This window comes from Anomaloglossus baeobatrachus, chromosome 2 (assembly GCF_048569485.1).
Source record: "Anomaloglossus baeobatrachus isolate aAnoBae1 chromosome 2, aAnoBae1.hap1, whole genome shotgun sequence".
Taxonomy (NCBI): domain Eukaryota; kingdom Metazoa; phylum Chordata; class Amphibia; order Anura; family Aromobatidae; genus Anomaloglossus; species Anomaloglossus baeobatrachus.
In genome coordinates this window covers 735,439,237-735,453,134 of record NC_134354.1, presented here as the reverse complement: position 1 = coordinate 735,453,134, position 13,898 = coordinate 735,439,237, and positions in this window count along the sequence as shown.

The window sequence follows — 13,898 nt, the reverse complement described above, 5'->3', positions numbered from 1 at the left end:
CTCTTACCAAAGTAAGAGCTCCTGTAAACTTTTAGGTTACCAAAGCTCACAGACACTAGGTTTCACAGCAGATGTGAACCCGGTAACTTTAAGGAATCCGTTAATGTTCCTGGATTTCCCAGCTGTTGGGACAACTGGAAGCTGTGAACTCTGGTAGGTGTTCACAGCCTTCACATGTCCCAGTAGCTGGGAATTCCAAGTACCTTAAAGGTTTCCTTAAAGGCTCCTTTAGGATTTCCGGTCCTTACAGCTACCAGACTGTCTAAGGCTAGTTTCACACCTGCGTTGGACGGGATCCGTAGCATTGCGTTGTGTGACGCATGCAACGGATGCGTTGCATATAGTGGCACAACGCAATGCTACGGATCGTACAAAATATCGCAATCCGCCTGGTGATCAGCTGATCACTCAGAGTAGCGGGCCGCCGGGTGATTAGCTGATCACTCCCCGTAGCCGGCCGCCGGGTGATCAGCTTATCACTCAGAGTAGCCGGCCGCCGGGTGATCACCGACAATGTGTGCGGGGGCCAGGGGCGGGGGGCGGTGTGCGAAGTAGGTGGAGCCGAGCGGGGCCATGGTGAGGACGTCAGTACCGCGGGGACTGCATCGCTGGGGGATAGGTGAGTGTGTGTGTGTGCGCGCGATTGTGTGTGTGTGTGTGTGTGTGTGTACATACGGAGTGCGGGAGGGGGCGGAGCCGAGCGGCGAAGTGTCGGGCTCCCGGCACACGTAACCAGGGTTCCTTGGTTACCCGATGTGTACCCTGGTTACGGGTGGAGGGAGCCAGAGAGAGCATGCGCAGTGGAATCCAGAGGATTCCGCTGCTCAAAAAAAGTTACATGCTGCGTTCCTTCCGCCCGACGCAGCGTCAAAATAACGACGCTGCGTCGTCCAGCGGATGCAACGCAGACACTTGCGTTACAGTGCGTTGTCCATACAAGTCTATGGAGAATAGCGCAGTGCGTTAACGGACTGCGCTATTCTCCATAGTGACGGACTCCGCTGAACGCAAGTGTGAAACTAGCCTTACTGCTATGCCGCAGTGTTCTGCAATCCTGCAGTCCAGCAGTAAGGTCATCAGAGTTCACACTTGGGGGCTCTACTGCTTCTCTCAGTGAACTCAGTTGAATCCACTGCTATATTATTGGATTGCGGGACACAGCCACACTGTAGTCTGGCAATCCGTCAGCGGGTTCAATTAAGTTCATTGATGGAAGTGGGGGAGCCACCAAGTGTGAAGTCTAGTGACCTGTCCCCCACATTGCTGGACTGGTGTCCCACCATGTCCTGCAATCTAGCAATTCGGCAATCTGGCAGTCACATCACCGGAGTTCACTGTCAGGGAACTCAGTTGAACCCGCTGCCACACAGTAATGCTGGCTACAGCATTACTGTGATTGGCAGGCAACCCCCGCTTGTTTAATGGCTGAAAATCAGGCGCCAAGTAAGTGGGGAGGGAAATCCAAACTCATGAGGTGAATACCAAACTACTCGACGAGTAACAAATATCCTAAACACCTATATATTCGTATAAGGCCCTTTTCACACATCAGTGAAAAACACAGACGTTCTTCACTGACGTGTAAAACACGCATATGTCCCTCCGTGTTCCATGATTCATGGCACATGTGGGTTGTCCATGTGCAACGTGATCCGTTATCTGTGATTGCACATGGACGTATGCTCACCTGTCCCGTTCCTGCTGTCCATGGTGCTGAAGTCTCCAGCTCTGTAGCGTCCGGCCACCGCTCTCTGCAGCTACTTTCGGCTCTGGCTGCATTCATGAATATTCATGAGCCGGGCAGGAAGCTGCAGAGAGCACAGGCTCCACAGAGCGTCGCTGGAAAGGTGAGTTGAAAATGTTTATTATTTTAAAAGTCTGTGTTTTTCTGGTACGTGTTCCACGGATCACACCACTGCGTAGTCCGTGTGACACCAGTGATGCCAGAAAAAAACAGACATGTCTTCATGCGGCAATCACGGACGCCGTGTGTACGCGTGTACGCCGCACGGAGACACGGTCAGTAAAAAATCACTGATGTGTGAGCAGACTCATTGATTATAATGGGTCTGCGTATGTCAGTGATTTTGGTATGTATAAAAAACCCAGAAACGTACCAGAATCACTGACGCCTCAAACGGGCCTAACTGGAATACATTGACGAATATATTCACTCTTCGCTAGTCTTCAGTAAACTCATAAGCTTCCTTGAGTGGTGACTGCAGGTAATCACAATCCCATCAGTAACGCTAACTATGAAAATGTAGGCATTTGGAGTTCTGACCACTTTATATTTAATTAATCATGCATAATATTGCACTTTTGTTCTCCATTTTTAATGTACTTAATCATGAAACTATTTAGATGTTTTAATACGTTTACTGCACATGGCCCAAATAATCAGTCCCATGAGTTCTATTAAACCATATAAATTATATTTTTTTATATACTCTTTACTTGGTCAAGGTCTAGGTATTTAGTTGTAACTTCAAGTCAAACAACATCATGTTCTTCAATATGATTCTTGTTTTTGTATAGATTGCTGACTCTTTGCACCGTTTTCTTTGTTTGCTGTCATAAAACTGTTCTGCCTTGTCAGCCATAAGAACACATAAAAGTTATACCAGAATCTTACGTTAATTAGATGTTTTTCCAATTAAAAACAGGTGCATCTCATTAACTCCAGACTGTAACATCTCTGTGGTATGAGCTCCAATGAAAGTTTTCTGAACTTGAAAGGATAGACAGCATATACCGCTCATTTTCTGTGTTCATGATAAATCTATCATATCTCAATTTATGCCAGCAAATACCTTAGAATTGTGGATATATTATGGCTCCACAATAGGGATAAGAGCAGGACAATTATACATAATCTGTTTCCCAGAAGATAACACACCAGTAAGACTCTTTTCTGGATGCTTTTCTGGCTTGCTCATTACACATCATAAATATTATAAAAAATAAACACATAAATAAATTAATTAACAAATATACTTATCCTGCCCATTCCCTGTGCCAGTGTCTGTGATTGGTTGTAAACTTCTTTATACGCACCACCCTCTATGTTGGTGTTTGTGATTGGTTGCAATCAGGTAGACCCAGCAATGTCTGTAAGGCTGGAATACCTGCCTACAGACCTCTAATACACTATCCCTTCTCCAGCAGCTTTCTCTACACTAAATGCAGATAAGAGCAGTATTTTTGGAAAATAGAATAGATGTTTTGAGTAGCAAAAGCAAGATATTTAATGCTAGAATCTCTGGCTATATGCCTCTAATACACTATCCCTTCTAAAGAAACTCACCCTTCACTGAATCCAGCTAAGAGCGGTATTATTAGATAATAGAATTGATTTTTTAGGTAGCATGTGCAAGGTCTGTAAGGATAAAATCCCTGCCTAGAGGCCTCTAATATTCTAACCCTTTTCTAGAAACTCACCCTACACTCACGTGCGGTAAGGTCATGTAAAGTCACTGACGTCAGCAATGCATCCATGGGAAAATCCAGGGTTGCCGCTGATCAGCAGTAACCTATGGACCCTCGTGCTGAAAACTTTCTAAGAACAAGATTCCATAGGAATTCTGTGCTATTATCTTCGGAACTTCCAGGATTTTTTTCATTTAATACAGTTAGGTCCAGAAATATTTGGACAGTGACACAATTTTTGCGAGTTGGGCTCTGCATGCCACCACATTGGATTTGAAATGAAACCTCTACAACAGAATTCAAGTGCAGATTGTAACGTTTAATTTGAAGGTTTGAACAAAAATATCTGATAGAAATTGTAGGAATTGTACACATTTCTTTACAAACACTCCACATTTTAGGAGGTCAAATGTAATTGGACAAATAAACCAAACCCAAAAAAACATTTTTAGTTTCAATATTTTGTTGCGAATCCTTTGGAGGCAATCACTGCCTTAAGTCTGGAACCCATGGACATCACCAAACGCTGGGTTTCCTCTTTCTTAATGCTTTGCCAGGCCTTTACAGCCGCAGCCTTCAGGTCTTGCTTGTTTGTGGGTCTTTCCGTCTTAAGTCTGGATTTGAGCAAGTGAAATGCATGCTCAATTGGGTTAAGATCTGGTGATTGACTTGGCCATTGCAGAATGTTCCACTTTTTTGCACTCATGAACTCCTGCGTAGCTTTGGTTGTATGTTTGGGGTCATTGTCCATCTGTACTATGAAGCGCCGTCCGATCAACTTTGCGGCATTTGGCTGAATCTGGGCTGAAAGTATATCCTGGTACACTTCAGAATTCATCCGGCTACTCTTGTCTGCTATTATGTCATCAATAAACACAAGAGACCCAGTGCCATTCAAAGCCATGCATGCCCATGCCATCACGTTGCCTCCACCATGTTTTACAGAGGATGTGGTGTGCCTTGGATCATGTGCCGTTCCCTTTCTTCTCCAAACTTTTTTCTTCCCATCATTCTGGTACAGGTTGATCTTGGTCTCATCTGTCCATAGAATACTTTTCCAGAACTGAGCTGGCTTCATGAGGTGTTTTTTCAGCAAATTTAACTCTGGCCTGTCTATTTTTGGAATTGATGAATGGTTTGCATCTAGATGTGAACCCTTTGTATTTACTTTCATGGAGTCTTCTCTTTACTGTTGACTTAGAGACAGATACACCTACTTCACTGAGAGTGTTCTGGACTTCAGTTGATGTTGTGAACGGGTTCTTCTTCACCAAAGAAAGTATGCAGCGATCATCCACCACTGTTGTCATCCGTGGACGCCCAGGCCTTTTTGAGTTCCCAAGCTCACCAGTCAATTCCTTTTTTCTCAGAATGTACCCGACTGTTGATTTTGCTACTCCAAGCATGTCTGCTATCTCTCTGATGGATTTTTTCTTTTTTTCAGCCTCAGGATGTTCTGCTTCACCTCAATTGAGAGTTCCTTAGACCGCATGTTGTCTGGTCACAGCAACAGCTTCTAAATGCAAAACCACACACCTGTAATCAACCCCAGACCTTTTAACTACTTCATTGATTACAGGTTAACGAGGGAGATGCCTTCAGAGTTAATTGCAGCCCTTAGAGTCCCTTGTCCAATTACTTTTGGTCCCTTGAAAAAGAGGAGGCTATGCATTACAGAGCTATGATTCCTAAACCCTTTCTCCGATTTGGATGTGAAAACTCTCATATTGCAGCTGGGAGTGTGCACTTTCAGCCCATATTATATATATAATTGTATTTCTGAACATGTTTTTGTAAACAGCTAAAATAACAAAACTTGTGTCACCGTCCAAATATTTCTGGACCTAACTGTATGTTGGTGAATGATTGATAGTGTAGGAGAGTTTTTATTCAAATAAAGCATTCTTTTCCTGTGTGTGTGTGTTTTTTTTAACTATTCACATGCAGCCTTAGTAATGGAACCCCTATCCATTACTAAATTCTAGGCTTGATGTCAGCTGTCAATCGGCAAAAGCAGGATAAAGTGCCAGATTTGTGCATCTAATCGGAGCAGTTGGAGGCCAGGATAATTATCCTGTGAAGGGCCAAATAACCACGGCCCTTCCCACTCTGATAAAACCAGTCCCCAGTGGTCTGCTTTAACTAGGTTGGTTATTAAAAAGAAGGTTGGTCTAAACGTCATTTTTTAAATTGTTTAATTAATATAAAAAAAAACCCCGTGTGTGATTCCCTGTATTTTTCATAACCAGCCAAGGTAAGGCAGACCGCTGGGGGTTGCAGCCCATAGCTGTCTGTTATACCTGTGCTTGCTATCAAAAATAGGGTGGGAGCCCACATAATTTTTTTTATATTTTTTTTTCCAGTGGTGTGTGACGCCCTGGCCTATCAGGTCATCACAGGGTACTGTGCAAACTGCCCTTCAGCACAGTATCCACCCTCCTTGGTTACGGGTCCTGGTCCTTTGGTGTTGCCAACGGCTAAGCCAATCAAAACCCTAGGAACACTTTGCACTATACCCACCAGAAACACCATTGGGGGGCCTGAAGGGAATAGGGTCGCCCACATGGGGAGTTGGTAGGGGAGAGTAAAAAAGTGAAAGGAGCAGTGAAGTAGCCGGGAAGGGGAAGGAGGTGACTCTCAGGAGGAGAGGTCACGGAGCAGGGCTCCTGTGTACTAGGTGGCAGATGTTGGTCTGGGCCTCGTAGGAGCTGGAACCCCGGTCACAGGGGATAGTGTCAGGGGGCACGGACTGCCAAGGAGGGCAGCCGGCGGCCTTGAGCTATCACCGGGCAGGGGCCAGGGCACGACGGGGTACGGGGACGCTAGGCCGGGAAGTAGCTTTATGCGTCCTGGTAATTTACCCGACTGGGGTGAAGACTTCAAGTGTCATCCCCAACCCGCTCCAAAATTGGGGTACTAGCACACCAATGGGATAGGACTTTCCCAATACAGTCCAAAAAAAATCTTACGCGTGAACCCTGAGAGCAAGCTCCCTCCGTTAGCCTCACGGGTGAGCGGGACCCAAAAAGTTTCAGATGTCAGGGTCCAAAGTGGAAAACACTGGTGCTAAGGAAAAGGGTCACAGACTAACTGCAACACCATGGACACGGACCCAAACGTACTTCCTCCCAGCTGCAGCGGTGCTCAGAACTCTGGTTTACAAGCTGTCGGTGTGATTATTTATGGACTGAGTGAGTACACTGAGAAAACCCTTCTCCTGCCCCAACGGCACCCCCACTTCACCATCACCGGGCTCCCGGGGCAAAAAACCCCTACCCACAAAGGGGATAAAACATCCCAGCTGCCATACCACCGCCACTGGGTGTCCCCAACAGCAGCAGTGGTACCTCCCCTAACTTACCACGCACCGTGGGTGGCGTCATGAACTCCAAATTCCCCCCTTGTACATAGCCACCCCCTTCATCAAGTGGCCGCGCGACCGTCGGGTCTGGAGACCTCTCGAGCCACCTCAAATCCGGATCTGAGCAGCAGCCCAGCTGCTGGCACGGGGGCGGCACAGGTGCACAGGTCAATCACAGCCATGCCAATACCTGATATGGCTGTGATGGGACCTGAAGTGTCAACACCTAAAAAGCTTGCTGATTGGCTTCTCTGCAGTTGTTCAACAAGCTTTATTCGGATGACAAACCCGAACAGGAACCGGACATACAGTTTTAGGTTCAGCACCAGACACTAGGTGTTTGGTACGAACCCTGAACTTTACAGTTCGGATTCGCTCATCCTTAGTTACAAACCCATCCAATCCACACAGGCAAAGAAATTAAACCATAAATGTCCATAAATTTAGTTATATGTAATAATGCAAATAGAGATGAGACCCATGGTTGTTGATGTTCGCCGGGTTCAGGCAGACTTTTTTTCAAAGTTTAGTTCGGTCTCCGAACTTGACCCTAGACCCTGAACCTCATGTAATTCCATAAAGACCATAACATCTGGGCTGTAAAATGGCTGTAAAAGGGTCATTGTAAGGGCTAGGTAGCTGCAAAAGGAAGCGAAATGGAGGCAATTGCCCTGCTAACAATTTTTTTTTTTAGAAAAAATGACGTAGGTTCCTGCCTATTTTTGATAACCAGCTCAGGAAAAGCAGATAACTACGGACTGTAACCCTCAGCTGTCAGCTTTACCTTGACTGGTTATCAAAAAAGAAGGAATCACATTCAGATTTTTTTAAATGATTTAACTACCGTAAATAATTTAAAAAAAATGGTGTGAGCTCCGATCTTATTTTTGATATCTAGCCAAGGTAAAACAGACAGCTGGAAGCTGGTATTATCATGGTGGGAAGAGCCATAGTTTGGCCCTTTACAGCCTAAAAATATCAACCCGTAGCTGCCCCATTCATTAGATTCGTCAACTTTGTTGCTTTGCCTGGCTTTTCCCAATTTTCCTTGTGTGGCCGCAATCGGGGTAATACTTTTGAGGGTGATGTCAGTTGTGATTTGACAGCTGGCATCAAGCAGAGGAGTTAGTAATGGATAGGCATCCATCAGACACCCCTATTAGTAACTGGTAAGTATAGAGTTAAAAAATACACGCATACACACAGGGAATATAAAGTTTATTTGAATAAACACCCCCCCACAGTCCCTCATTCACCAATTTATTGATTTAAAAAAATCCTCGACATTCTGACAATCCAATTGGGGAATAAACACTCCCAGTCATGGGCTTGTTCATCAATTTATTACTTTGAAATAAATCTTGAAACTTCCAATTAAGTCCAAAAGAGTAATGTCCCTACGATGTTCTATAGGTTACTGATGGTCAGCTGCAGGCCAGAATTACTGACTTCACTTCTCATTATCAAAAACAGAGGTACCTCACACAGTTTTCTTTAAATTATTTAAAGAAATCATTTAAAAAAAAAACTAGGTGAGCTCAACTCTACTTTTGATAACCAGAAAAGGTAAAGCAGGTAGTTGGGGGCTGATATTATCAAGGTGGGAAGTGTCATGGTTATTTGGCCCCTCCTATCCTAAAAATAGGAGCCCGCAGTCACTCCAAAACAGTAGTGGTGCATCCATTAGATGCGCCAATTTTGGCACTTTGCCTGGCTCTCCCTGATCACAGTGGTGCGGTGGTAATTGGGGTAATACTTTTGGGGTTAAGGTCAACTGTGAATTGACAGCTGGCATCAATCCCAGGGGTTAATAATGGATGTGTGTCAAAAAAGTTTATTGGAATAAAGATTCTCCCACATGCCCTCTTTTACCAATTTATTACTTCAAGATGAATCCTGGAAGTTTTGACGTAATCCAAAGTATAATGTCCCACAACTTCCATCAATTCCTATGGAGCTGTGTTCTGAGAACCTTCCCAGAATGAGGCTCCATATGTTATTGCCGTTCAGCGGTACAAATGAAATTTTTTACAAGCAGTGAAGTCACTGAGTTACTGATGTCACCGCTTGTGAGAAATTCCGGGCTGCCGCTGATGACCAGCAGTGACCTATGGAGCCTTATTCAGAAAAAGTTCTCAGAACGCAAATCTATAGGAATTGATGGACATCTTGAGGCATTACACTTTGGATTATGAAGCCGCCAAACATTTCCAGGTAAAGCCGCTTCAGTAAAGTTTCATTGGAAGTTTTGCCATTGCTCTTGAAGTGGCTCCAAAGCTGGTGTCTCCTACTTCATGCTGTGAAGTATAGAGAGCAGGCGGCTTTGGAGTGGAAGCAGCCCCAAAACATGAACTTGTCACTTCTTTTAATTGCTTTAGATCTTCTGATCTTAAAAGAAGCAACATAAGACAGAACTGCACTTGTTGACAGCAATGTCATTTTCACATTGGTGTACACTTTGCATATATGTCTATAACACTTGACAATGTCATAGACATACATGAGGCTGTAAAGTTCAGGTCAGGAGACATGCGGACAGTCTGTGCATCACTATCCGTGCCTAAACTGTGACACATGCATGTGTGCATGCAGCACAAGGAAAAGATATATAATACGTTTCTGAGAAATATTGTAAATATTTGCATAGACGCATGAAGGCACCTATGGGTGAGATATATAGTATGTTAGCCTGTGCGTTGACATACTGGATCCATGCATACAGCTATGCCATATTCAAGAGCCCTAAGATGAGCAAATAATTACTATTACAAATGGTCGTATATGTTTATGAGAATACAGAACCATCAGAAAACAAGTCTAAAATGAAAGCATCTATTTTTTTTCATCAGATGACTTTCATCACTCTTTAAGAGATAAAAGCTTATTTTTTAAATTAGAGGGACTCTGCAAGGACCTATGCAAATGAGGGATCGCACAGGTGAGGTACACAATGATCCTGGGAGGATAATCGAAATATTGGGGGCATATTACAAGGACTTATACACGGGGGACATACAAGTCACAATTCCAGATAACAATATTTTGACTAAAGTGACCCTTCCTGGGATCACAGAGGAACAACGTACTTTTTTGAACGCTAAAATTTCAGGGGAAGAGGTAATTGGCACTCTCAAAAGTATGCAGAACAACAAAGCGCCAGGGCCAGACGGGTTCACGGCGGAATTTTACAAGACGATGGTAGATGAGACCTCTCCTATATTGTTAGAAATATACAACAAGGTCCTGGAGGGTGAAGCGTCTTTTCGCAATAGTAACCTAGCCTATATAAAATTAATTCCGAAACAGGGTAAAGATCCGCTATCCCCAGGCTCTTACCGGCCAATTTCACTCATTAATTTGGACATAAAGTTACTCTCAAAAATAATGGGTAATCGCTTGGCGGTAATCCTGCCCCATTTAATATCCCCAGCTCAAGCAGGTTTCATTAAAAATAGATCAGCGACGCAAAACATTCGTAAAGTCTTATTGGCACTTGATAGAGTGAGCTCTAAGGATCTGGTCAATGAGACTCCAGCGTTATTAACAATAGATGCAGAGAAGGCCTTCGATAATGTGGAGTGGCCTTGGCTCTATAGAGTTTTGGACACAATGCTATTCTCGGGGTCTTTCTACAATGTGGTACGCGAGATTTATACAAATCCTAGAGCACAGGTTTATATTCCAGGTTTCCTCTCGACTCCCTTTCAGTTGCATAGGGGGACTAGGCAGGGCTGTCCCCTTTCACCACTTCTCTTCAACCTGGCTTTGGAGCCCCTGGCGAGGCTGTTAACTGACCATCGCACTTTTCAAGGGATCCTCATACATAAGATGCGAATACAGGCGACACTCTTTGCCGACGATGTACTGTTGTTTCTCTCTGATCCTAAAACACAGGTACCACTTATATTGGAAATATTGCGAGAATACGGGAGCTACTCTGGCTTTAAAATTAACCCAACTAAATGTGAATTGCTGGTCCTGGGCAATGGGAAGGCTCATTTGCAGGAGGGTGGCCAGTGTGAGCATATTTCTATAGCAAGATCATACATTACATATCTGGGCATTAGAATTGGTAAGGGGCCAACTTCTTTATATAACCTAAACTACCCACCTCTTATAAATCAAATAGTTCATGACCTCCAGAGATGGCAGGACCTCCCGTTGAACATCATGGGCAGAGCACAATTAATTAAGATGATGTCCATGTCTAAGTTGATGTATCATATCCAAACTCTACCTTTGCTCTTGAGACATAAGGATGTGGAACTTCTTAATAGAAGTTTCTCAAGGTTTGTGTGGAGGGGGAAACGAGCTGGCATTGGTATAAGGAAGCTGACTGCATCAAAGGATGATGGGGGATTAAACCTACCAAATGTTAGGGGTTACAATCTGGCCTGTTTGTCCAGGTATTGGATGGATTGGATTCATGGCTCACAGAAACACGTGTCCCTTGGAGTTGAGAGAGATTATGCGTTTCCATGGGATTTAAAGGCCCTTCTTCACACCAGTCAAGCTAATCTACCCCAAAAAATTAAGCATTCTTCTCTTTTTAAGGATACGATAGCAGCCTGGAGGGCAGTGAGGAAGCATTACAAGTTGGCATATAAAATGTCTAAATATCTACCGCTATGGAATAATCCAGGGTTCAGCCAGGGAATTAGCAATAAGCTATTTGAAGAATGGAGGCAGAAAGGCATACAGAGGGTCTCCCATCTTTTTCATCCTTCTGAGCCAAGATGGTTGGGGAGGGAAGAATTGGTAGGCAATTATGGGTTGAATCCTAACCAAATTATCCAGTATGATCAGGTGAAGCATAAGGTTATGGCTCAATTGCAAGACATATCGTCGGAGGTGTCACTCAATACATTTGATGGCCTGGTCAAGTTGGCACAAACGTCCTCGTCAATTTCATCTTTATATGGGGCAATGCGAGACCAGTTGACTGGCTATCAGCCAGAGAGTTTCTTTAAGCCATGGGAAAAGCAACTAGGGGACCCCGACATTGGAACAAAGATCAGGGAGGGGTGGAGGGCCCTACGAAAGGCAATATTGAATGAACAGTGGCGGGAGACTCAGTATAAAGTGATGCATCAGGCGATATATGCATTCAATTTGCCCAGAAAGCTTGAGAATCCTGAGAGGATTACTCGTTGTAGAAGCAACGGATCTCTACCATGGATTGTGGCTGTGTCCCCACCTTGAGCCACTGTGGGCCCAAGTATCGAAGTGTGTTGCTAAACTCTGGGACATCAAAATCCTTCTCTCCCCTACTCTGGTTCTGTTCCATGCTTGGGAGGGGGTGAGCGTCGAGGGGAGGAGGAGTAGACGTCCCCCTTTACTTTTACATGTAATCATACTTGCAACAAAGAGGATGATACTGAAATATTGGTTGGAGTCAAAAGTACCCTCGTTCGAAGAAGTAATAATCCATATAAAACGGCTGATGGAGTTAGAGAGCCTTGATGCTGGAAGGAAGTCGGGACGATTGGGCAGTCACTTCAAAAAGTGGAGGGAGTTTATTATAACCTACTTCAATTCGGAGGAAATAGAACGCTTAATGTCACCATTTAAGGAGACGGCGTGGTATCACTCTGAGAAGTTAGGTGGTACACTCGGAGGATTGGAGGTGGGAGTTGAAGGTGACCAGGTGGGAGTGGGTTTGAGTAGTGCGGGGGTTCACGGGGGGGGAGTAGGAGAGTTTAACAGGATGGTTTCAAATTCATTCATATAGTTAGTTACAAGGGTTTCCATGAGGTATTAAAGATTCTGAGTCTTACTGTGAATACTGTTAACATTGATTAGATGTTGTACTGAATTGTAAATGTAAATGGAGCGATATACAATTTTCTTGTCATTTTGCTGATAATTTTGTTGATATTATTAATATTATTTGTTCTATGTAATGACTTGTTTGCTTTTGAAAATAAATAAAAATTATAATTTAAAAAAAAAAGCTTATTTTTTTAGTCCATTGCCAAAAGAATCATAGATAGAATCATAGAATGGTATCGTTGGAAGGGACCTCAAGGGCCATCGAGTCCAACTCCCTGCGAGTGCAGACTTTCCTAAATCAGCTCAGCTATATGTTTATCCAGCTTCTGCTTGAAGATTTCCATTGATGGAGAGCTCACTACCTCCCGTGGTCGACTGTTCCACTCCCTGACTGCCCTCACTGTCAGAAAGTTTTTCCTAATGTCTATTCTAAATCGCCTTCCTTTTTGTTTCATCCCATTACTTCTTGTACTTACTTGTGCTAATGAGAATAGGGTGATTCCCTCTGCACCATGACTACCTTTCAGATATTTGCAGACCATTATTATGTCTCCTCTCAGCCTTCTTTTTTGCAAACTAAACTTTCCTAGTTCTTTTAGGAAGTGGTTGGACTATCAGATGCCAGAGTACATGGGTCTCAGTATATGTTAGACATAATTCAATCCATTTTATGGATAAAACTGTTATCCATTAGGCCTCCATCACACATTCGTGTATCCGGTATGTGTGACATCTCTTTCATGCAAGTCCATGTGTTCCAAACGGCGACATGTCAATTTCTACTGGGACGATGGGTGTCACACGGACCACACACTGATGGGATCTGTGTGACATCAGTTTGAGAAATACCGAAGAAAACAGAGGTCACATAAAAATTAAGAATTTTTATACTTACCTGTCTCCGGAGCTGCTGTCTCTGCCTCTGCTGTTGCCTCTGGACCCGCTCATTATGCTCATGCATATTCACTGCACGCAGCGCAGAGCGCAAAGTAATAGTAGCGCTGGAGACAGATAACTATACAAGCTCATGTTGTCTGTCTGCTGTCTGGATGTCACACGGATAGCACATGGAACACACAGACACACATGCACACAAATACGCACCTTCACCACAGACTGCGCAAAATATTAGTGTTTTGCATGGATGTATGACGTAGGCCTTATCGTCTATGGGCAAGTTTTTAAACTTGACCAGATTAAAAAAGGATGAAGACTGGGCACAGTACACTAATGATATACGTTAAAAAAAAAATGTGTATCAGCTCACCACAACAGGGTAAATTTTTAGAGGAGAATCCGGACGGTGCTCGCTGGACAAAGAAGGCTGAAGACAATC